Here is a 27,564-nt window from a genome sequence, read left to right as displayed (position 1 = left end):
CAGTATTTTGAAACGACTAAAAATTTTGACACTTTATTTACATGGAAAATACCGCCTTTTTCACGATTACGGAATTTTCCCGTTACTCACATGACATAGTGAACATGTATGCGAAATTTGGTGCTTGTATGTTTTGGGGAAGTATGCAAACAATTAAGTGTGACTGCGACTTTAGAGGTATATAATTCCTTGCGGATAACGGATGAAGTTGAAGATGTTCGTTAAAACACACAAAAATTTAATGATTCTTTTAAACACTATTAACACTCTCGCTCCCACGTCTACCACGCAATGTTTACTCTTTGAGGCCTCGTCCTCTACCGACGGATACATGTAGCTTGGAATATGTGTTTCAGAAGAGATGCCTCCACATGTAACACATAAAAATGGTTCACAGTAACCTGAAGTATTTACTGCTATTTTGCTTGTTTAAAAAAGCTCTTAACTACTGACTTATTTTACAAAGATTTATTTTATTATAATTATTTATTGTTTCTTGAAAAGCTATAATGGCAGACGTTTAATTGATTTTTGCACAAAGATGATTGCTAATGTTTGATCATAATTTTATACGTTCTTTACTTCTTAGTCAGACATTCCCTGCCTAATACACACTCAAGCAGTTTGTAAGGACATGAAGGGATATTTTCGTTGTCGTTCCTGGGACAGCTTCGAAAACTGCGTGCCAGCACTTTTGTTTACGTTCAGTGACCTCAACTTTTCATTTGCGACATTCCAACAATAGAAGGTGATTAAAATAACCAATGTTCTGATGAATCAGAAACTGAAAATACTAGTGATATGTCTTTTTATTATAATTTGGATGCTGGTCCAGACTTTGGTTATTTTATCGCCTTCTATTGTGGACATGTTGAACTTAATGATTGAGATCACTGAAAGTAAGCAAAATGGTTGCCAAGCAGTTTTTGATGCTGTCCCTGCGGTGACAACGAAAATATCCCTCCATGTCCCTACAATTTGCCTGAGTGTGAATTAAGCAGGGAATGTCTCACTTAACAGTAAAGAACGTATAAAATTATAATGATTAAACATTAGCAATTTATATTTTACTAAACAGAGGTGAAAAAATATCTAAAAATGTAGTGTCCCCGGTGGTACACGTGATCTCAGGATGTAAATTTACTTTCTGAGGCCACGTGTACTACGGGTGGGCATTTCCACAGAGACGCCAATAGAGGACCAATAAGACAAAACAACAATATATATTAAAAATTAACCACTCTGATTACGATAAGTTAAAAAAAAATCACCTGGCCTCACGGTGACAGTCACGCAAAACCAGCTTGGCAGCGAGAGTGTAATAAGAATTATATTAAAGTGTAATTAGCCTCTTCGGGCAAATCAGCAGAGCTTGCCCGAAGCTTTTCCTGGATTTGCTTCCAAACGCCATAATAAATATGAAGTTCTATTGTGATTTTATACGAGTTTGTTTGAGATGAGTTTCTTCCTCATTAAGGACCTTTTATTTAAATTTCACTTTGCATTCTGAATAAAGAATTCATGCTTTATGAGTAATTATGTTGCAAAAACATAGCGATCTGGCCTGAAATTAATTGATTGATACTGTATTATACCAACCTGACTTTTCTTTATTACATCTGAGAGGACTTTAAGTTAGTACGTATTTTGTCAATGAATTTCATCACTTATGTCTGCTTGAATTGTATTTCGGTTTATTTAATGTAGTTGATTCACAATAGGAAAAAATATATTTAATGTTTAGCTCAGATTTTATTCGTAGACAGTTCACGTAATTGGAAGGAGGTATTTACAAATGTTATGTTACAAACTAATTTTCTAAATCATAATTTTATGTATTCGTTATCTTATTATCTGCGGATATGGGTGCGGTCCATCCTAAGCGTTTCTTGTTTCCCTATGTCAGTGTTGGGTAAGTTACTTGTAAAACTGTAACGCGTTACAAGTTACTTTACTTTCTCTTAAAATGTAACGCGTTAGTAACGCGTTACTTGCCTCAAAAAAGTAACTGTTACTTTACTTCGAAAGTAACGCGTTACTAACGCGTTACTTTTAGGTCCGAAACTTTGAATATGTGGAAAAAATCTTTACTGCTATTACTACCGCTATTCTATTATTATTATTATTATTATTATTATTATTATTATTATTATTATTATTATTATTATTATTGCACGTTCTGAATCGATTTGTGTAAATGCAAGGACAAATTTTTACTTGAGAACTATATGAACATTTTAATGTAATGTAACATTGACTAAAATGTCATACTGCGTTACTCGTAGGGATGGGCACGAGTGAATTCTAGCAAGTTTTCTTTGAAACTCGATTCGACTAGAAACAGACATCTTTGAGCTCAACCCGAGAACTCGGCTTGAAAAATTTCCTCCAACTCGACTCGAATTCGGGTCGAGTTTCGAGTCTAGTCGAGTCAAATCTGGTGTATAGTTTCGAGTACTCTCTTCAAGTATCTTACATAGACAATATAATTATTATCAGTGGTACTACTACTACTACTACAACTTCTTCTTCTATTATTATTATTATTATTATTATTATTATTATTATTATTATTATAACAACACTGTGTATAAACATGAAAGATAGGCGGTTTATATATGAATACTAAAAAAGTAGTTGATTGCCAACCTCGGTAGTCGTGAAGTCTAGTAGTAAAGGACATTGTTCACGAGCTTCTGAATTTGGATTGAGGGTCTAGATTGAGTATTCGAGCTCGAGCCAAACGCTGTTAAAAGTTACAGGGCACTGGCCAAATATCTTCAAAACTGCTCGGCCCGGGTTTAGAATTGTCAACGACTCGAGCAGATCGGCTCACAGCTCATTCATTATCGACTCAAACCGAGAAGTGAGCTGAGCTAACAACTCACCCAACCGAGTCGGCTAAAGCCCTTCGCTCAGTTGAGTCGAACCGAACAGATGGTTTATCCCAACCAAGCCAGCTCGAGCTGATGGTTCACCCCAAGCTAGCCGGCTCGAGCCATCGGCTTAGTTAAGCCGAGCCGAGCTAAGCTTGTTATAAAAAAAAATCTCTTGTAGTCTCGCTATCGAGACGAGACGAGATGCGAGCAGTGTCCCCGCTCGTGAGTAACACTAAAAATATTCCATATTACTGCTTAGCTTACATTTCTCATGGCTTTCGCTTTCCAGTGTAATCAGCCCATGATTTCAAAACGAGTTAAAACGAGCTAGCCATGAGACACTCGACACGACTCGAAACTCGACGACAAAAGCAGTGAATTGGTTCGGAACTCGACTCGAGAATATTACTTTTGACTTGACTTGAAACTCGACTTGGATTCGAGTCGAGTTTTAGCTTGACTCGTGCCCATTCTTATGCGCTAGAAATATGGTTGCTTGTTATTATTCTGCTAAACTAATTATATAATAATAACAATGTTGCTATGTAAAATTAAAAATACAGAATATAGAGAAACATTACACTACAACTGACGAAATGAGAACACATGAACTGGGGGTGAATCAAAATTGCCAATAACTCTAAAATCGATACATGCTTTTTAAAGCTAATTGTTCCAAACTCTATAGTCAACGGGACTTTAGGATATGCAAACTGATCTGAAAGAACTCTAATATTACATACCATCAACATTACATCAACAAAGTAGGCCTGCTCATCAGAACACCGTTTATTCATATTAAACCCTTACTGAATGTCGTTCATTATGGCACCCTAATTGTTGATAAATATTTCCCGCCGGGGCACCACTTTACTTTTAAATTCTGTTCAGCAGTGGCGTACTTACAATTTTGTTTCGGTGGGGCTTTGCCTGAAAATGTGAAAATTCTGCAAGATATTTTATATACTTTACTATAGTAAGTAAGATTTCGGGGAGGGGGGACTTAAGACCGGAAGCCTCACCTCTAAATACGCCACTGCTGTTCACCAAAATCTTCAGCTTTTAAGAAAAAGTATTCTTTCAAATGTTCGAACGATAAAATATTTTTGTTCTCCATCTTTATAAAAAGAACACCATTCAAAGTAAAATAGACTACCAGTACCATTGCACTAGTAGTTCACTCACTGAATGTATTGATTTGGAGCTGTCAAAATCTAAGACAAAATCTTTCAGGGGCTTGCAATCAGTACACGTGATTTCCCTGAGGCTGTCCTCATCTTCCAAAAGCAGCAAGTGGAACTATATTTTGTTATGTAAATAAACAAATCAAATTGTATCTATGAATGTATTTGCAAGCCTACCAACATAAAGTTTGTAAGGCGAAACGGGAAAGTACACATCGAGATTTCCCATTCCGCCTTGCATTAAGATGAAAAGTGATAACAGGTTTTACATGCTAATTTCATTGCTAGAGGTCATAAGGCGAAACGGGAAAAGGCGAATAGTGCAGGAATTGTCGGTCACTGACATCGTTCATGCTCCATTGTTCCATTCTGAGAAATTCACTTACAGGAAAGAAACATTTGTTTCCGAAAAAAATATACATATATTGTAGTTACTCATCCGAAATGTGACGCGAAAAAGTAACGCAAACTAGGTACGTTACTTAAAAATTTGTAACGCGTTACCATTACAGTTACTTTGGAAAAATGTAACGCGTTACTAGGAAACGTTACTTAAAAAGTAACACGTTACAAGTAACGCGTTACTTGCGTTACGTTACTTCCCAAGACTGCCCTATGTCGTTCTTTCTAGTGTAGGGGATATTCCGACGTGATACATCGAGCAGTTGGAAATCACTTATCTAAACCAATGCCTTAATAATCTGGTTGAAACTTTGATTAATGTAGCTCATACCACCAGAGAAACATAGCTTTAAGGAGTTGCATGGTTTATACCAAGAGCCTCGCGGAGTTCCCTCGTGGCTAAACAGCATATGACGCAATTTTGGCGTGGGAGACCCGAGTTCAATTCCTGACGGGAGCTCATGTGATTTGGATTCCACGTTGAGCTGTAAGTCCATATCTCATATAGTATCGCTGTTGAAAGAGACACTAAACTCAAAATCGTCGTCAACAACAACAACATACAGCCTCGCTTGCTCGCCTGAGTGTGATTAATAGCTTGCTCGAATTATGAATAGTGTTCAATATGTATCGATCAGATACCTTGCCCTTGATTTCGGCGCTTTCCCGTTAAGTGATACAACAAGAGCATCGCAACGAACAGGATGAGCACCTCAGCTACAGGTAACACCTAGTAGTGCAAGAAATGAAATAGAAAATAATCTACCCAAAATAGAACAAGAATTTCGGTTAAAAATTATATATTTACAGTTTAAGTTAGAAGTTCTTCCTTCTTATATTTGCGAAGGATTCAGGTTTATATCTTAACTCTGACAACTAGGAGAAGAAATATATATTCGATGTTGTAGAACACTGCATAACCGTACGTAAGATACTTCTGCACTTCAATATATTAGATTGAGATTATGCTGTTATACTCAGGAGGAAAAAAAAACATACAATTTTATGTACGTACTCAATCAATTCTCGGGGCCGCGGTGGCTCAGTGCTAGAGCGTTCACCTCTGGTGCTTGAGGTCCCGGGTTCGATCCCAGACCCCGCCAAGTGAACTTTGTGGTGGACAAACACCGTGTGCGTGGGTTTCCTCGGGGTTCTACCGTTTCCTCCCACTTTCTTCATTACTCATCATCACCGTCTCCTTTAGCCTAACCGGCATATCTGTGGGACGTAAAACTAAAAGATTTCATTTCATTTTTTTCAATTAATTCTCATAAAATTTAGAACTCACTGCTGGGAAAGACATTTATGTTTAAATATTTCTACATAACATAAGATTCAGAAAATGCCGATACCCTAAATACATAAAAGAAATACTTCTGTTCTCCATGAACAACATTATTTACAATTCGATAAACATATAGATAGGTCCACTTTTATCATCACATGTTCTGCTGCAGAACATTTCCACTTTTATTTACTAAAGCGCTTCATTCTAGTACACAACAGATAACAACATTAGTCTACATATCAGAAAGAAACACAAGTTGCGGGAAAATCACACCATTAAACTTTGGGAATTGCTTTCTTATATCAAATGAAAGAAACATTTCTAATAGTAATAATGGGTGAAAACGTGCATTCTTTCAGAGTTATAGCTATCAAAAGTTCTAAATGTCAGTTTTTGAAGCTTCCTAGCTTGAAAACTATTCAACCTAATTATTTCAATTCAACCTAACTATTTATTCAAACACTAGCTCAAGTTCTGTCTAAAAATAAAAATAATGAGATGAAGTTAATTTTTTAGTTTAACATTCCACGTTTATGCCCTTAGGGTAACGCGAACAAGTGAGTAAAGAAAGTGAATGGTTGTGAAATTAAATTTTGAGTGCTTTCCCATCGGGAATCAAACCCGGTACCACGTATACTAAGACCACTCGCGCTGGTCACAAGCTCAGCAGGAGGGCTGAAGTTTTGTCTAGATATACATGTTTCCATTTCATTCAATACCTACGTAATGAATTTTACAGAAGTAGGTTGAATAACCACTGAAAATACTTTCAATATCCAGCCCTCTTCGTTTACAATTACTCCAACTTCTTTAGGCAAATTCCATAACTTTCGAGCTAGTATTCGAGGAATCTTCAGAAAGTTCATTTAATCTATTATTATTATTATTATTATTATTATTATTATTATTAGTAGTAGTAGTAGTAGTAGTAGTAGTAGTAGTAGTAGTAGTAGTGGTGGTAGTAATAGTAGTAGTAGTAGTAGTGGTGGTGGTGGTAGTAGTAGTAGTAGTAATAGTAGTAGTAGTGGTGGTGGTAGTAGTAATAGTAGTAGTAATAGTAGTACTGGTAGTAGTAGTAGTTGTTGTTGTTGTAGTAATAGTAGTATTTTTGCGACCCGCGAAGATAAATCAAAAAAGGCATTACCGACCATCAATTAACATCGAAGTTTAAAACGCTTTCCTGGCCAGTTCTTTCTTTCATTGATGCTTTTAAATCGACTTCACTCCGGTATGTTTATAAAACAATTCTCTATACAACCTCCAAAATGTTAAATGTCCTTCAACCAAATCTAAAAAAATCGGATACCATGACTTGATGCAAGGCTGCGAAGAAAATCCGATTGATCCACTTCAACCACTTTGCCGGCAATGGATACCCAGTTCTCCAAACTTTTACAGTGCAAGAAAAACTCCAACTCCGGACTGTTAAAACTTGCATTATGATAGAATTCAGTAAATTTAGTGTATTTCTGAGCTTACTGTCCCTTTTACAAACTGGAAAACAAAGCAAAATACAGTGATGCACAAAAGTAAACAAAGTAACTGAATACACATTGTTATTACATTAGTTAATGTATTGTACTACCATTTGCTGATCTGGGGGCGCGGTGGCTCAGTGGTAGAGCGTTCACCTCTGGTGCTTGGGGTCCCGGGTTCGATCTCAGCCCCCGCCAAGTGAACTTTGTGGTGGACAAACACCGTGCTCGTGGGTTTTCTTGGGGTTCTCCCCTTTCCTCCCACTTTCTTCATTCCACCATTTCACTCATCTCTCATCATCACCGTCTCCTTTAGCCTAACCGGCATAACCGTGGGACGTAAAACTTAAAGATTTCATTTTTTCATTTGCTGATCTATATTTCAGTTCCCTAAATATGAGTTTAAGTTCTCTCGAGGGCAACTTTTGAATTTAGGCGAGACACCTTAAAAATCGCTTGATACATTAATTTGCTTAATTCCTCGTGAGTCTGCCCTCGCATCCCTGCTTAGGCTGCTTCCAGTAGGGCTTACTCATTCAATACGTAATAATGTGTTTCAGAGTTATATAAAAGCTATTTTAGTTGTTTCAACAATGATCACTTCAATCTCGTAATCCGGCAATAACAGCGGTTACTGACAAATACTTTCGTCGAGGCCTTTTTCCTCTCTGCGTAAGATTGAAAAAAAAATACGTAGGAGGGAAAGTGTCCCACGATATTGAGAACCAGAAATTGATAGTTTGTCATTATTAGGAAGAATAAGTTAGAGCACTTACGATATTTCTCCTAACAATTAAATCTTACTTCCGGTGTAACTACGTAGATTCCCTACATCAAAGTTTATTTAAGGGGAGGATATTGATAATAATTATTACTTCCTTATAGTTAAAATACCCAAGTATATATTTAATAGCCTTTACAGTGAATGTTTGTACTAAGTTTCTTTTAACACAATGGTTTCACGAGCAAACCAGTTGAGAATGCTCCAAGAGCATTGACAGAACGAACTTAAAAAGAATGGACAGATGGAGCGGGAAGGATAACTGTCATTGTTCCTAGAAGTAAATCTTTTATCGGCACCTTGTTCTGTTTCTCACAAAAATTCGGCAAAAATGTCATCTCTCTATGATTTACACTTACAGTTCCGGAGATATGGCTTCTTAAATCTCCCAAAATTTGAATTTTTTGTCCAATATCTGGGAAACGATGGCTAGTTGATCCAGTGGCCACCGGTTACTATTTGGTACAAAAATATTAACCATTCTCTTAGATATTGATCACCATCAATATGATCTCTCTGTGACTTACGGTTGCCGAGATATGGCTCCTTAAATCTCCCGAAATCGGAACTATTTTTTGGCCAATATCACGGGAATGGTAAGTCATAGAGAGATTATATTGGTGTTAATCAGTATCTAAGAGGATGCTAAACATTTTGGTACCAAGATTAATTAGTGGTCACTGGCCAAACCAGTGGCCAGTTGGACAGTGGCCACCGGTTGCTATTTGGAACCACAATATTTACCATCCTCGTAGATATTGATCAACACCAATATGATCTCTCTATACATATGCTTCTCGAGATATAGCTCCTTAAATCTCTGGAAACCGGCCATTTATTGGCCAATATCTCAGAAACGTAAGAGTGACGCGAAAAATTTAACCACTTTCTCAGGTAGTTTTTGATGCTGTATTGAATGCAGGGTTCAAAATTGAAAAAAATGCAAATAACAGACAGTAGTAGTAGTAGCATTTGCACGGGGCGGCAAAATCTGTCATAACTATATTATTTAAAATAGATATTTCTTGATGAAAACAGACTTCATGATGGTAGTAGTTAAATTTACTAAGTTGATCTTTTATTTGAATAATACATTCATAAATCATATTTTGTTGGAATTACTTTAAGGTCATATGAACAGTGCTAAAGCAAATGATCAAACCCCAACATAAATTGCTTGATTGTTGTGAAATACAATACCTCAATTTTCGAACAGTAGCGAACGCCTGTTTCAGTTAGTCAGTTATCACAGTTTTGATAGAAAACTAGTCGTGTCTTTGTCATAAACAAGTTATGTTTTTTATTTTTTTAAAACAGATGTTGAAGGAAAATCAAGAAATAAAGATAAAAGAGCTACTGGCAGTAGTATTGGAAACTGATATGTTGCGATTTAAGCTCGATATTCTATAAAAAACGATTACCATCTTTCCTCTGCAGGCATGTTTGTTTTATCTTTCACTAACATATTATTATTTTAAGAAGAAAAATAGACACAACGAGATTGTATTTGTAGTGTTTAGGCGTTTCTGAGTGCCAGTGCTCCTTCCCTCCCCTTCGTTGTTTATGATGGGGTAGCATACTAAAAATCGTGCTTTTAGGATTTTTTTTCTTTTTGGAGAATGGGGCCGGCAAATGATGCCATTGCACGGGGCAGCATATTGCCTAAAACCGGCCCTGTATACAATGCGCGTAAATAATTGTTGTTTTATTGAAGTATTATGTGCACGAATGTATTAAGGTTTGTATATATATATATATAAGTCGCGACTGCGCTTTTATGTCGGTCTTTTGCCACCTTCTTTCTTTCTTTTTTTTTTTTTAAATCTGGGGTTGTCCCTGATGGTTAAGATCATTATTACATTTTCCACTTAATAAAAAGACAACGAAAGGCCTAGGTATAACAGAACGCAACAATAAATAAAAGCCGTAAGAAGTTTTAAACTCTTCTTTCCTTCTTCCTTTCTCTTCTTTTTTATTGATTCATTCTATGTATTCAGCGCAAGACTGATACCTGACATGAAACGAGAATTACGGTGTCTTTTTATTCGATTGCAAGCACAAGTCGATTGTAAAGACTACCACGTTGTCATGGTAACAGTAAACAACCGACGGCAAATAAGTGCAAGTGAATATGTCAAAGAGGACACAAAGCAAACGGTTTAGAACCTTCCATCTAAGAAAATATGTTAACCAGTTGTTTTAATACTCAATTGGCTACTTCTAAATCAAAGGTATGTATTTAACACCTGCATAGTACTTTAATCTGAAAGGAATTTATGTATTATGTTGTATGAATTTTAAAAAAAGTTTTTAATCGTTCGTTCACTGCAAATATAAAATAATCATTTTACTAGGTATGCTGACTGCTCACAGTAAAAATTATTTACTTAAAAAGAGAAAGAAACGAAATCTTTAGCGTCCTACGATTATGCCCTGTTATGCTGAGGGAGCACCTTCGTGGCTAAGAAGTTAGCGTACGCGCCTTTGACATGCGAGACCCGGGTTCAATTCCCCGCGAGAGCTCATGTGGTTCGGATTCCACGCTGCTGAAAGGGACGTTAAACTCAAAATCATCTCAACTAAGGGAAACGGTGAATGATGATGGAAGAATTAGTGGAATAATAGTTTTGAGAGAAACGGGAGTACCTCCAGAAAACGCACGGACACGATGTCCATCACAAACTCACTTGGCTGGCAATCGAACATGGGACCCTATGCACTACAGATAAACGCTCTATTACTGAGCCACCCTTTCTCTAAAAAGAAAAAATATTCATTTTACTTATAATCAATGTATTATTCGAAATGGAACTGAAGAGGGGACGATGCATCGAAGTAGAGAACTCGCTTCTGCTGAGAGAGTCTCTACTTCGATCCCTGTGAATTTGTGTTGGACAATATCATGTCCATGGATTTTCTCCGGGTTCTTCCGTTTTCTCCCATATTCTCATTCCACTAGTGCTTTCATAATCATTCACTTTTACTGTGAGATGTTAAATATATAATAAAAGTAAGTGTGGTTTGTCCGTACGTGCTACAAAGGCTCCGAAACCAAGACCCGGAGCCCCATAAGAGTTATATGGTATTGTAGCCCTGTATCTCCCATCCATGAAGAAGGTTTCGGTTTGGACCAGCAGGAGACCTAGGGGGAGAAAACGCTCTAGCAACGGTGTTACTGTGCTTAAAAAAATGGGTTAAATGTTAACGACAATGCGTGCATTTCTTTATTTTAAATTTTAATGTTGCTTTTCTTTGTACGCAAATCATTATTGATCGAATATTCCAGAATGTTCTAGAATTATCAACAATCTTCCAAAATGTTACAGACTGTTATAAAAGTTTCCCAAAGGTTCGAGAATGTTCTAGAATTCTCAAGATGCTCTAGGATGATCCAGAAAGTTCTAGAATGTTTCAGAATGTTCGAAATTGTTGTAGAATGTGCCAGCATGTTATATTATTTTCCTATAGGTTCGAAACCGTTCTAGAATGTGCACCACTAGGAAGGTACACATTAAGAATACGGGGTCATTTAAATTAAAGTTTACAGGTATCATTATCATTATGCTCAGGTTCTTCTCAACCTATTTAATGTTTTGAAAGGAAAATGGTGGGGTTATGTCTAGATGATGGGAGCCAGACAACACAACCTACCTTAACCTAACCGAACCGAATCTGAGCTACTACTAGAAGCACTACTTACTACTACTACCAACTACTATTACTACTGTTTCTACTACTACTACTATTTGTTCTACTATTACCACTATTACTACCAACTACTACTATTACCATTTGTACTACTACTTCTACTAAAGGCTGCCTCCCATATCTAAACACAATTATCTCTGTAGCGCCCATGAAGTTTACCTGTTCCAGGTTGAGTATCGTCATGCACCAACACAAGGCGAGTCTATATAGAGTAGCGAAACTGTTTCCACAAAGAAACGTGTTTCAGAGTTACGGTAAGAATTACTTATTCAGAAGCATAATTACCTAAAATTATAGATTACTGAGAAACAACTTTTCTGGGAGGTACATTGACAAAAATTTAAATACATGTCAGTTTCATCTTCAAATTACTTAATGCTCTTTGGCACCAGTGTGCTCAAATAGCACCAAAGAAAGTTAACAGACAACGATAGACCGGAGTCTGAGCCATTACATTTATTTAATGTTTTGTCTAAAAGAAGAAGATATAATGTCTACAGACATCGTTGAAAATACAATGATGGTTTCAGAATTATCACAAAGTACCTAAAATGTCCGTTCTTCGCACAAGGAAAACACGTTTATAGGAAATGAATTACTCTCAATAAATTGGAAATTAAATATATGTCAGGGAAACTTTTAAAATATAAGATCGGATGAAGGAAAAGTGAAATTGTCAGACAGCAAATTGTATGCCAGTGATATGTTTAAAACGTAACAAGTGAAAGTAAATTGCTAAAGGTAAAACTTAGTGAACAGTGTATTAAATGGAATTTAAGAGTGTTAAGTAATAATAACGTTAAACAGAATGCCGAAACATAAAAGAGGAGGTAATCTAGCGACTAGATAACAAATGTAGTTTATAACCAAGTATTGTAATAAAACAAGTTAGTTAAGTATGAAATAAAATGAAAATAACATTAAATGCAAACCAGACTTTCCTTTCACTAACATTTTCTTCATTCAAATTCAATAGCATTATTGTTGGTTTTCTTTTTAAATGAATTTCCGTTCACCAAATTTTCCATTCTTGCATAACCGTGCACTTCATACATAAAAGTACGAAACCTATTAAATAGTCCCAAATCAATTTATAGCGAGTCACTATCTCCTATAAACATATTTCCCCCGAGCGAAGAACGGGCATTTCAGCTAGTTAGAAATAGAACAAAAGCCTCTACGCGTCAATAAAAATGTCTTCTCAACTATTCGAAGTATAGTTCATATACGCTGTTAAAACTAAAAGAAAGAAGTGAGACCCTCTTATTAAAATAGAGAAGGCAAGAATAATTTTATTTAAATATTAATCTGTTGGAAACTCTTTCATTTCTAGTATATATTTAGGCATACCCATACTTCCTAGTATATACTTAGGCAGTGATATTGAAATATAGACAATTTATTCGAATATCTATTTCTCAATAACGCATAATTTTTAGAAGAAATTAGTCCAATAATAGGAAAAAAATTAATTATTATTTTATTGGAGTAACACAAATTACTAAATAATAGTGTTCAACCTGAATAAATTGAGCTTAAAGTAAGTTCACCTTTAAGGTAGCATCCATCGTGAAATTCGAATTATTTAAACCGGATGTACGTAGTTCATGCAGCTATGTGACGACTGTTCTCTCCAATATCTAAATAATCCCAAAATTAGCATACGAATTAATTCCACACCTTATTATACAGGGTAACAGTACACTGATATATTACGGGTAACCTCCATAATCTCTACCTAGCAACGGCAATTCTAATTACTGTATAAATGAGATAACGCGTAGTCTTTTCATTTGTTTATTATTCTTTACAACTTTGTGCGTAACTTAGAAAAAAGAGAGGCATGCCCAAAATAATTTTCATACGCGTATGTATAAGGTGAAGGTCTATCACCGTACTAAGCTTAATCCGGATCGAATGAGATACTTTTTTTCTTCTTTTCGAAAATTAACTTAAAATTTGACTACATATAACTCTGGAACCCAAATCCTAGACAGCATAATAATTATCACGATCTAACAGGTCAAGATCTACCACCAAACAAAGTTTGATTCCAATCAGATGAGTTCAGTGTATTTTTTTATGTTATTCAAGATGTTACCGCCCATAACTCAGGAACTGAAAGGCTTTACAGCACAATATTTCACACACTATTGATCCTCATGTGATGAGATCAGTTGATGTGGCTCAAAACTTGACCACTTATAATTCGGAAACGAAAGCCTGCACGAAATAATATTTGTCGTACTTAGGGATGCGCACGAGTCGATACACACTTTGTAAAATTCGAGACGAGTCAAGACACGAGTGGAGTCGAGACTACTACTAAAAATCTCCACTCGACCCGAATGTCTCGAAAATCTTTCTATAATTTATAATATTAGTTTGAAGAAAGTATTTACTCAGAAACACTCGGCACGAGACTTTCAGAAACTACAGGACTTCTCAGGTGTTCGAGGAGTACTGTGGTGAGTGTTTTCAACAAGTGGCGAAACCAAGGGGAAACGACGTCCAACGTCGAGAACTTGGGCGTCCCCATCTCATTACAGATGTCGGACATCGTAGGCTGGGCAGACTGGTAAAACAGAACAGGCAGCGAACTGTGGCGGAACTAATATCAGACTTTAACGCTGGGCAAAGTACAAGTGTTTCTGAACACACAGTGCACCGAACGCTCCTAGCGATGGATCTCCGCAGGCGATGACACATCGACGATATCGGGAACTACGACTAAAAATGAACCCGTGACCAACGCCACCGGACCTTGGACAGTGGCAGGGCGTTGCATTGTCTGATGAATCCCGATATTTCTTCATCATGACGATGGGAGGGTGCGAATCCGTCGTGCTCCTTGACACCTGTACTGCGGAACGGAGAGAAGCTGGAGGAGGCTTAATTATGCTCTTGGGAACATTCACTTGAACATCCATGTGTCTAGTGCAGCTCGAGCCATGCACCATGATGGCCAAGGCGTATCGCACACTGCTTGCAGACTACGTACACCAATTAATGACGACCATGTTTCCCAACCGTAGTGGCATTTTTCGACAAGATAATGCACCATGTCACAAAGCTAGGGGCGTGATGGAAGGGTTAGAGGAACACAGGGGTGAGTTCTAAGTGATGTGCTGCCCCCAACTCGCCGGATATGAACCCAATCGAACACATCTGGGATGTGATTGAACATGACTTCTTTTCTGTGGGGGCACTTAAAATCCTTTGTTTACAGGAATCGCCCGCGTACAATTACTGATCTACAACACAATATTCGCGAGACCTGCGCTGCTATTACCACTGAAACTCTGCAACAGGTAAGGACCAGTTTGCGATATCGTGTAGCAATTTGTGCGCAACAAGATCGAGATCACTTCGACACAGTTACAGCATTGTTTTACCTAATTGAGGATGTTCCAACAGGTAGGTGACTTAAAGTGAATGCGTTAGATTGAGTGCAGTATGCCTCGACTGAGTCGCAGTCCTTTCTCGTTATATAATTCATTTGTCAAAGGTACAAAAATGGTATGCTACTTCCGCTCATCAGACGAAAGCCGGGGTGGTACAATCCCCATCAAAAAATTGCGACAGCTAAGGCCGTGCAGCTAATCTACCCAATATACACTTTCTTATCCCATATCGTGTCAGGTAAAGAGACCCCTCTCTCTCCTTTCTTCTCTCACCTACTAAAAGTAGCTAACAATATGAACGCAATTCTAATTTGAAACTACAAATGTACTAGTTTCGATAAAATGAAATAAGAGAATCGAGACGAAACAAGATCCATAGGTTTATGTAGGGAGAAACTGAAACACACAATGAAAAATTGAAACCAATGAATATCTATTACACAGAGATTCAGAAATGAGGCAGAGAGAGAGAGAGAGAGGGAGAGAGAGAAAATGAGAGAAGAAGAAAAAGAAAAGGGAGAACAGATAAAACTGTGGAATTCACAGGTAGTATGAAAAGAACCTAACATTATAAAGTTCCGTTTACAGAAATCCTACAGTAATATAGAAATGACGTTTGCATTTACATAGTTTTTCAGAACTATTCGAATATATAGAGGATGATTTAAACATTCATTAAGTCACTTTCACAAAGGATAGCATACTCAATTTCCAGGAGAACTGTAGATCTCCGAGACACATCTAGGATAATATCAAAAGTTTAACACACATGCTTTGTTTCCGCTGGGTTCGATTGCAAATTCGGTAGTGTTCATCGGAAGTACTGATTCAAAATACATTCTAATAAACCCAGTAGATAGCGTTGGTCATATCCTCCATTTCAGACTACTAATGTGAACTGAACCAAACAAGCAAAAAGAAAAAGAAAGAAAGAAAAAGGAAATTGAATGAGTGCTATTTCACTGCAAAATTTCTATCAGCAATACCCTACATTAAAAGTCCAAACTGTATCGTAATGAAAACTTACAAATGTTCAAAAGGAAAATTGGATGTTCCTCATAAATGTAGCATGTTTCAAATTTCAACGTGAATATAACACGTTGAATTATACAATGGAAACAAATTTTGTGTCGAACTAGTATAAATAAAATTTTGTTTTCAAATTACCCAAGAGGTTAATATTTTCTAGTCTTTTCCGAAGATTTATCTGTTCCGAACATCCACCATCGATTTCATATCTTGCGGATATAACGTAATTTGCACAGATAGAATTAACACTCTAGAGCTCAAACGGACCATCGTGTCAGTCGGATGATGTTGGTTAGGTTATAGACCACAACTGGGTTGAGGATTCAAACTCGTAGTGACCCGGTAATTCGACTTAGACTCGGTAATCCGGAGGGTAATCCATTTCCCATCCTTACTACCTGATGGGAAATGGATCCAAGATTTTCCAGTTGAAAGTCTAGCACTTTACCATTACACCACCGATTGCTTTACCCACACTTTATTTAACAAATGGTGTAGTGTTTCTTTCTGTGAATGATAACACGTAAAGTGCATTCTGCAGATCAATGATGTGTTTCGAATGTCCTGGTAATTCCCTTGCCCTTTCCCAAGCAACATTCGTAAATCGTCTGTATCATGATACAGGTGTTAGCTTCCATATTCTTATGTATTGCTTGTCCAGTATGATAAGTACATTCTTCACAATTGTTTTGTAAAAAATCGACTATGGCGTTACAGGATTTGAACCTATGTCAGATACCTGAATTATTCATAAGGCGCTTATGTTACCCCTACACTATCATACCACCCAAAATTGCAACCCAAATATTAATTACTTTAGCCCTGATCTTTGGAAGGAACCGCTTCTTTCTCTAAGTTTTTTTGCACCAAAGTGCACAACGAAATTCATTTATTCGACTGCCTGAGAAAACTTAGTGCCCACTAATAAAGGAAAACATACAATCCAGGAAAATTACAGAGATAATGCATATTTTGCAGTAATTTCGCCATTCAACGTGGAAGTTCAAAAGTACGTTAATAATAATAATAATAATAATAATAATAATAATAATAATAATAATAATAATAATAATAATAATAATAATAATAATAATAACCTATATTACAAAAATAAAAGTAACTATGTTTTTGGCTCCTAATCCACCACACGTGGCTCTTGAACCACCCGACCGATCTCGATCAATTTTTCAACATTGATAAGGTTCGGATTTGGGAAGCTTTCTTATCATTTCATTTTAACCCTTAAAGTCACAGACCCTCTAAAAGCTTGATTAAATTTTTTTCAGTGATATACTACGCTAATTAGAGTCTACTGAGCTGGAAATAATGAAAATTTTGCTCATTGTTGTTGATGTTCTATTTTTAGAAATTGTGTCCATATGGCAACATTGTAACTTAAAGGTCATATGTATGAATACTGGAAGATATATGGGAACTTAGGTAAGATTGTTTATTTTATGGCGTTTATTGGCACTATTAGTTGTGATTGATACAAACAATTTAGAAAATACATTTCTATATGCATTGTTGCAGAAACCAAATATACAATACTAGTATTATATCACCAAATTTCTTATACCAAGGTATACTTACATTATATTTTTAGATTAGAGGAAATTAGTTACATCCAATCAATCATTCGCAAACTAGTCTTATATGGAGAAGGAGAAAATAATACTTTTCTTCTGTCATTTTGTGAAACACAACACAAGATCACACTTCGTACATTTCATTCTACTCATTCCTGTAGGGCATAATCTGCAACGTCCTTTTGATCAGTATGATGGCCAATGTCCTATCTGATCATCATTTGGTCTTGGAACCAGTAGAACTCTTATCTTTCGAGTAGGCTGTGTGTCATTATCTTGTGATGGTCTACCACACTTTGGTCTTCCCGCAATACATAAAACTTATGATCTGTTTTCGGAATTTTTTGAGAGTCATTTCTTTGGTGTCCAAACCCGCGTTATTGTCCTTTCTATACAACTGCCATGCATTGAATACGGACAAGTCAAGGAGGTATGAAAATATGGGGAAGTACTACCGTTTAGAGTTTGACGGGGTCTTATGTTGTTCCACAATCATATCTGATACACATACACCACCTCTATGGTTATTGTATTCTCTGACGATAGCTGTTCAAGGCACATCCACTTTTTTTTTTTTTACTGCCATACATTTGGTGCTTGTGACAGGTTCTACATCGCAGGATGTTCCTGCTATTGTTGCGCACTTACCACCTCCATAGCAGAACATGCCGCGATCTGCGATGTGATCGCAGAAAATCTCCCGCACCTGTGCAGAATAATTACCATTTAACGCTGTAATAAAAATAAGATAGTATCATCTTCATTTATTTTAGAATTCCTGCAGAAATTTTTTGACATACAAAACCTCATCGCAGAAAGTCAAAGAAAGTTCTGCTATCGGGTATAGCATAATAGCTATAAAATCTTTCATCTCGTTTAAAGTGCAGTTGATCGAAGAGTCTGCTAAACAGAATATAGGTGTGACTGCCGCACTATGTTATGTATAAGATCATCTGAAGAAAACAATTGAAAATGTGGAATTGGAGATTTTACTTGTATATATATATATATATATATATATATATATATATATATATATATATATATATATATATATATATATAGTGAACTTTATGGTGGACAAACACCGTTTGCGTGGGTTTTCTCGGGGTTCTCCCGTTTCATCCCATTTCCTTCATTCCACCATTTCATTCATTACTCATCATCACCGTCTCCTTTAGCCTAACCGTCATATCGTGGGACGTAAAACTCAAAGATTTCATTTCATTTTTTTTCTTTCCTACATCACATCAATCGGTATCTCCTATTTCACAATGTGACCATATGAAAACACTCATATTCAAATCGCTATCAAGAATCTATTAATAATTACTGATATGTTATAAGTGTTGCTTCTTGACTCTTGTTGTCATTGTGACCACTCCACTCAGAAAGTTAATCAATTCATAGTAAATAATAATAATAATTAATAAATTATATTACCTCTTTTGTAATCTACCCTTCGAACTGCTAAAAGCTACATTTCAGCCACTGTGGAAGCTACAAATTTCTGAGGTACGGTAGCAGCGCTTGACAGTTGGGTGAAAAGGTTGTAGACAAGTGTCTACAACGCGACATAACGGGCATGTAACATCACAACTATATATTTAGTTTCTAAGAAACCAATGTTGCCATATGGTAACAAAAATACTTTAAGGGTTAACGGTAAAACTTAAGGAGAGGAGAAGGGGAGATGTGAAAATTAATAAAACGTAATAAATCTCTAACCACCAGACCGATCTCTATCAAACTTTCAACTTAGATAAGGTTCGGATCTGGGACGACTTTTATCATTTCTGTTTGACGGTGCAACGTACTGGCCGGAGATATATGTAAAAAAAAAATAAAATGAAAGTGACTGTCTTTGTGATTTCATCACTCTTGAACTACCCAACCGATCTCCATCAAATTTTCAACAGAAATTTTATGTTCGGGCCTAAGATGGTATTTATCTATTTACTTTGGCGATATAACTTAGGATAGAGGTTAGGGATTAGTTAAAAGAATAAATAAAACTTGCTAACTTTTGAACCAAACGATCAATCTCGATCAAATTTTTAACATAGACGACGTTCAGAACTGGGATGATTTTTATCGTTTCACTTTTACGGGAGAACTTGGGGAAGGGAATCGGAGAAAGATATATATACTGTATAAATAAATAACACTTAATGATTCTTGAACCACCAAACCAATGTCGATCAAATTGTCAACTTAGATGAAGTTCGAACTGAGATTATTTGTCATATCACTTTGACGGTGTAACTTAAGGAAGGGGGAGGTGGAGCGACATTTAAAAAAGAACGAAAAATTACCGGTATTAGTGGCGAATCTATAATTTTTGGAGTCCCTGAGATTAACAGTGACACATCTGATGCTGTTTAAATCCAAATTCAGCCCCGCAACTTGGAGGAGGATGAGACATATAAAAATGATCAAAATATTCAATATCAGAGTCGAATTCATAGTTTTCAGGCTTGCTAAAATGAAAAATGACATTGCAGTTGCCGTGCCCCACAACATAGGGTAGGGAGGGGATATATGAAGCTCATGGAAAATGACCGATATCAAAGAGCGCTTTAGTAATAGTAAAAGTGACTGAGTAACGGAACATATTACTATTTTTTCTCAATTTAACCTAGCGAAGTGAGTTATTGATGCTAGTAATAATAATAATAATAATAATAATAATAATAATAATAATAATAATAATAATAATTGACAACTATACTATGAATGAGAACATTAACTATTATTATTATTATTAGTAGTAGTAGTAGTAGTAGTAGTAGTAGTAGTAGTAGTATTAGTAGTAGTAGTAGTAGTAGTAGTAGTAGTAGTAGTAGTAGTAGTAGTAGTAGTAGTATTAATATTAGTATTGACGTACTTTTGAACTTGCACGTTGCACGGCGAAATTACTGCACGGCGATATATGAATGGATCATTTGCGGGGACGAACCGAACCCCGAATGAAAATTTTGGGGATCTAACAGAGCGTGAGCTCCTAGGTTCCGGCGCCACTGATTGATACGTAATACTACTTCGAAAGAAGGAATTGTTGATTTCATTATTCATTAAATGATTTTTGAAAATGCAACTATTCGTAATTTATTTGTAAATATTAAAAATGCAATATTCGATAACACAGACGAGTTGAAGATCTTATCCGTATTAGCGTATTTCCGTTAGGTTGCAAATTGGACTGAGAGTTCATGATTTGTATAATATTTGTGAAACTTTACACATTCAGACAAAGGGAAAGAGTTAGAATATAGTGTCAATAAACAATAACTTAAAAATGCACAAATTTAACCGCTATTATCAAATATAAAACCATTAACAGAATTAACTCTGTAACTGGTTTACTCCATTCATTTTTCTTCCTTTATTTTCAGATTACATCATCACTAAATTTCTCCACTGGAGATTATCTTTCATTTAGCAACGCTCAACTGGAGTTCAGCCTTGTAAATAAAATATTGAAAAAAGTGTAAAGGTCGAGGAGGAGAATTGAACACGGACCGCGGGATTAGCAAAGCCACAATGTTAACCACTGAAGTTTTATTGTACATAAGTGCCAAATACATAACTGGCAAACAAGTAATTAAGCCTTGCAGAAAAATTAACCTAGAACATCATTAACAATAAATTAATTCAACTTAATCAATACATAATAAAAAGAAGTAATAAGAATGATAAAGAACAAGAAAATAATATAAATATTAATAATAGTGCGACTATTCTCATTGTAAAGTAAAGCAAAGAGTTTATTGAGAGAGCACTTCTAAAAACCAGCTGAAATATTGCCGGTCCAGCTCCGGCGAGTAGAGCTTTCGACGTGCACGTCTTAGAAAGTCAAAATAAATGCACGCAACCAACAAGAGCACATAGCGCTGGAAATATGTAAGAGTACATGCTACAAGAAAGAGCACTGCCTGATTGTAGTGTGAGGGACAAAACGTAAGTCAGGAAATAACAAGTGCTCCACTGTAAACTGAGAGAGAGGACAGCGGATAATACGTCCTAACAATTCATGTAAAGCATGCCAAATAGGGGGAGCTCCAACGCGTTGTGTATAGCGATGAGCCAAGTTGTCCTCTTGCTTGCAGGTATCACACGACTCATCACGAACGCGTTGAATATCAAATAAGCGCGCGCGAGTAGGAATAAGCTGATGTACAATCTGGAACCAGGTGACTTGCATGTACGAAGGTAATACAGAGGCGGAGATACTAACCCACACTTGCTGCCATTGACTTGTGAAAAATGATGTACTACGCGCAGCCGCGTCTGAGGATAAGTTATCGTTAGGAGGGCACAATATAACGAACGTGAAGTGTGAAGGTGGGGGTTTATAATCATCCCTGAATAGGTCCAATAGAAGATAAAAGTCTGGATATACGCCGGACACTGGGCTGGAAATTGGATAAAGGCGGGATTTAAGGATGCTCGTTATTCGGCCAGAAACAACTGATCCAGTTATGAGTGAAAGAAGCTGCAGAAATGAGCGCAGTGTAAGAATCTAACATGTACAAAGTTTGGCATTTTAAGCGGGTATTAACTAATTTTAACCCACCAAGGGAACGTTTCAGATAAAGCGCGTTACGCGGAATATGGAAATAAAAACCGCGCCAGATATCCCAAAGAAACAAAGACACGAACCGTTTGGCGTATACCTCTGGTAATGAGTAAACTCGCGCCCGGTACCACAGTTTGGTTGCAACAAAAATTATGATAAATTGAATACGGTGTAATAAATGGAGCCGACGAAAACGTTGGGAATCAAACAGACGGTGTACCTGTATTAAAAGTGGGGACCAAATCTCGTCATACTGCGGGGTAGGGTGTGGCGTAAAGGGAATGCCTAAGATTGTTAAGGAAGTGACATGCGGCAGACAAGGGGTACCAGGAGCGCTCACAGATAACTGAAAGCCATTAAACTGTAACACGTGAGTTTACCTGTCGTTATAATGGAAGTCAGAGCAACGAGAATATCACTGTAAAACAGAAAAACTCCCTGGAGAGCAGCAGAATCCACTCCGGTAATGGTCAGATCATCGGCAAACTCAAAGATGTTTTGGCTGCGAAAAAGAGAGGGCCCAGAAGGAGACAACGTTGCCAAACGATTAAGGAGCGGGCCTAAGACTAAAACGAATAGCGGGGTGGAGAGACATCACCCTTGACACAAGCCACGCTGTAACGAAATAACGGGGGATAAATGGCCATTAATTTGAATACGGAAATTCGCTGTAGCGTAAAGGTTGGAAATTACTTGACGGAAAGCCCCACGCTTCAAGCGTTAAGCGAAGGAAACCATTATCCACACTGTCATAAGCCTTAGCCAAATCTACTGTTGAGGCTCATGCGGGAACCTGACGAGAATGGAAATATGCGAAAAGATCCCGGAGAGAGCGAAGGGTGTACTGTATGTTATGCGTCTCATGAAGCGCCGCCTGAAAAGAACTAATATATCGTTGAATAATAGGACGTGCTCTGGCTGTTACAACCTTCGTGAATGAATTAAGGTCTACTGGTAATAAGAAAATGGGTCGGTAATCAGTAACCACGCGTGTAGTAGTGGATTTCGGGATGAGCACAACGATAGCCGTAATATGGGAAAAATTTCCCCCGACAACAAAGAGTTAAAGATCGATACAAGAGTCGCGCTGAGAAGAGGCCAATAACGTCGGTGAAAGGAAATGCTCAAACCATCAGCCCTTTGGCACGTCGGAGAACAGAAGATATTTCATTCTCTGTAATTGGACGCATCAAATCATGTCCGTCACATGCCGTCAGGTTGTGGGGTATTGCGGACAAAAATTCTGGTGCTGAATTATAATCCTTAGGCTGAGCACTCGCAAATGCGTTATAGTACCAAGTGAATTCCTGTAATATTTTAAGCGAATCTGTAGTAGTAGTGTCATCCGCCAAAACAAGGGAGCCGATGAAGGTCGAACGCCGTTGTCGTAACAGGAGGTTCACGTGATACAGGGAGGAGGTTTCCTCAGGAAAACAATGATAGAAGTCCTCTGAAAAATAAGATTGAAGAGAGGCTTGAGAGAAAATCTGTCGCATCCGACATTTAAGGTCGTGAATACTGGCGTGATTGACAAGTGAAGGTGGTGCCGCCCAAAGGTCACAAAGAACATGATAAAAAAAAGTCGTGTAACTGACGGTCCTGTTTACGTGCGAGTTTACCACGCCATTGAAAGAAACTATGTATGTTATGTTTACAATAAAGAAGCCTCCATGCTCCGACAGTCGGATAATATTGTTGCATTCTACACCAGTACTCAAAACGCGTGGAAAAAGCTTCCACCACTTCCTCACGTGACATCACTTCATTATTAATCTTCCAAAAGGAAGGGCGTCGTGCAGCAGTAATAAAAAATGGAGCTTAAAGGCTACTTCTATTGCTGCGTGATCTGACATCGGTACGGGTAAAGTTAAGACGTGTAGCACTGCAGTACATGAAGGGGCCGTAACATAGGCTCTGTCGATTCTGCTCTTGGTCGTGGGGCCACAGAATATCATAGCATGCGTAGAATTAGATGTAATCAGCGCATCTTGTAATTTCTGAGCGCGCACCAGCTGCACTAGAGAATGACAAGGAGGTGAAGGGGTGAGAATCACGAGGATATATCACGGCATTAAAATCACCTAGCAAAATACATTGGTTTACACCGGGAGAAAGCAAAGACGGAATGGTTGTGGCATAAAACTCTTCCCTTTCTCGTATTCTGAGATAGCAAGAATGTGCATATAAACAAATGATACAAATATTTTGAATGTCGCAGCAAATGTCTCTACAATAAAATGACAACATCACTCGATCATAGGCTAATCCCTTCCACACTAAAGTACCGACATCAGTAGATGGTTCGCAATTGAAAATCGCGTTATAATCACGAAGAAATTCAAAGGAAGGGAAAGTCAGTTCTGTCATACAACAGACGTCCGGGTGACAGCTCTCAATAAATTGGTTAAGGAGTGCCGTATTTTCCACAGAACTAATCCGATTAATGTTTAGCGATAGAATTGTGAAAGAGTTTATCGCTGACATACCTACATTCAACAAGAAAAAACAAACAAAAATACGTAAGTAATACTGGGCAGTACCTTTTAAAAAAGTCGTGTATATAAATGAACAACATATAGTATAGGTAACCTGCCCACTGGTAAGCAAAGGAAGAAAAAAGCAATAGAACAAGGTAGCAAAACATTGCATGAATCGTTCATAAACAACAAAAACACTTTCGTAATAGAAGGTTGAAGGACACTCACGTCTTCTCTCACTTCAGTTCCGAATCAGAAATAGCACGTTCTTGTGAGCGCGTGTCACGTGATACTGCATCGTTCGTCCCTTTAAAAACAGAAAGAGATACACTCTGGTCTTTTTCTTAGTAGATAACCTTCATACACTTCGTTTTTGTTACGGAGCGGGATGTGAGTCAGCAGACAATACCTGTAGTTAGTGGGAGAGGAATTAATGTGTCAGGAGCGGATGGAGGGGAGTCACTCGAGATCGGAAGAATATTTTGAATCGATGAATTAGCAGCTGATCGCTTACTTTCCAGTGACGTATCTTGTGGGAGCAGCGGGAGAGAGGTTGTTATAGAAGCATCGAATACTGGCGTGGATTTTGTCAATGACCCTGGAGCAACAGGACGTCGGGGTAACTCAGGAAACTCACACACATCGGCAAAACGGTTTACCTCCGAAGGTCTGGAGACGGGGTTCATGGGAGCCGCAGCCAAAGGCTCCAAAGGTCCAGAAGAATGAATTGAACGTTGCACTTTCCCTAATTCGGGAAAATCAAAAAGACGCACTATTTTAACTGGGTGTTCAGCCGGCAAAATCCTCACAATGTTCGAATTTCCATCAGCGTGAGTAAACAAAACAGACTCAGGAACTGTCAATGCAAACTGTTCACACATCTTTAAGTTCTTGATCTTAATATACATTCTGTAAGACTCTTCATGTAACTGAAGGACACAAAGTTTATCGAAAAGGAGAGGAAATGTTTCATTTAATCACTGGTAGACCTGGCTCGAATTTGGACGAGAACTGCGATATCTCTTATCAAACATAAATTTGTATTGCAGATCTTTTTATATGACATTGTACGTTGAAATAATGAAGCACTAATTCACGCTGAACTCACAAGGATAGGCACTAAACAGGCCACGCAATATATTCCACAGGAAACTGCCAAGCGCACAACACTGCAGGTGTGGGAAGAAAGGAAACTACACTACCAGCACACGCTGCGTTATCCTTCGCTCGAACGCTCGAGCGGAACTGAACCAATCATCAAAAGCGTTACTTATTCTGGCTTGCCTAAACAAAGAGACTTTTCAGTTCGTTCAAAATAGTTGCCTCTTAATAGTAAAATTGATTGGCAAACAACAGGAATATGTAATTGAGGACTCGGAGAGCATTATATCATTCTATTCACATAATTATCAACATTATAGATTTTTAAAAAACAAAATACACAACTCCTCTATTTTGAATCAAATACCCGCGCGTCTACTATAATCTTACCAAATTTCAAATAAGTAAGTTCCCACGTTAAGCGGGTTTGCATATCCAGCTCCTAACTATGAAAATATTTATGATCACTCCAACGCCAATCATTTCACAGATTCAACCTGTTGTATATAAGTTATTGGGACGTAAAACCGAATGCAATTTATACAAAAAAAGACTTTTATACATTGAAAGACCTGTAACGTCCAAATATCCATCACAAACTCATAGTCGTACCGACATAAGCAAAAGCGAGTGTGGAGCAGAAAACAGTTTTGTACAAAAGACAAAAGAGGCGCTGTGAAGACATGCGAAATGCCGGTGGCAATATCCGAGTGGTCTCGGGCGTTTGGCTTTGGATCATGAGGCGGTATCCACTGCGGGTTCGAATCCCTCTGACCAGCAAGGTCGGAATTTAAACTGTCCTGGATATTTTATGTGTTCGTGTCCCTGTCGAATATGGTGAAGGTCAAAGAGGCCTTGTATACGACGAAACTTGGGTTCCTTAGGAATCTGAGGTATTATCGGTTGATCTTTTAAAAGAAATGGTCGAGCTGTGTGAGTGAATAGCCTGTCAATCAGAAGTTTATGTGTTCAAACCCTGTAGAAAGTATTCGTTTTTTAAAAGTGTGTTCCTATTTTCATCAGAGGACTGAGAACATTCTGTGAGTAAGCTTTTGGCAAATACTTTACTTTCAAATTCGATTAGAACGGAACATTATATGAATTGCAAATCTAAAATCCATAGCTGAAAACAAAATATTAAATTATGTTTAATATTTCATTATTATCCTTTGATTTGTAATAAAAAAAACTATTTATAATCATTAGTGATTTCAGAAGATTCTTGCCGCGGAGTTATCAATATATCAGGGCTCATAGCAAGTCATTTTTTAAACTGAAAGTTACTTTTTTCAGGTTGGTCAGTAAATTTACTTTCTTTCAAATTTGTCACTAAAAGTTACTTTTTGGAAGGTAAAGTGACTTATGTTTTGCATTGGCAGCTTTCTAAGAAAAAAATATTATAAAAGTAAATGGAAAAAGGCAGAAACTTGTTACTTATTACTCTTCTGAAAGCTTCAGTACTTGCTGTCACAAAAGAAAGAGTCAGCTTTATTCTCACTTTAGCTTTTATTCTTTCAAAGCACAATGGATGGTTGGTGGATGCTTAAGCTCTCAAGATGTGGTTGAGAACCCTTCTGTGTCTATTCTTTCTTCTATCATAATAGTCTTTTAGTTTTCTCTCGTAATAATTAACGCTCCGCTCAACGATGTGTGTGTGTGTTTTGTGTG

General features: G+C 37.3%; 1 protein-coding gene across 3 annotated transcripts in view; it reads left to right on the top strand.

The window, feature by feature from the left end:
- The window catches only part of LOC145688259 (cilia- and flagella-associated protein 100-like), a 288,731-nt gene that overhangs the window by 94,792 nt on the left and 166,375 nt on the right, over nt 1-27,564 (top strand). The window contains exon 1 of one of the 3 annotated variants that reach the window (XM_081762228.1): nt 10,136-10,240. The exons of the other annotated variants lie outside the window; for them this stretch is intronic. The gene's annotated coding sequence lies outside the window, so the exon portion shown is untranslated. Of the gene's footprint in view, nt 1-10,135; nt 10,241-27,564 lie in introns of those variants that run through there. 3 annotated transcript variants of the gene reach the window in all.

This window comes from Thermobia domestica, chromosome 6 (assembly GCF_964235325.1).
Source record: "Thermobia domestica chromosome 6, izTheDome1.hap1.1, whole genome shotgun sequence".
Lineage (NCBI taxonomy): Eukaryota > Metazoa > Arthropoda > Insecta > Zygentoma > Lepismatidae > Thermobia > Thermobia domestica.
The sequence above is the reverse complement of the archived record's forward strand: the minus strand, read 5'-3'. Positions and strand labels throughout refer to the sequence as shown.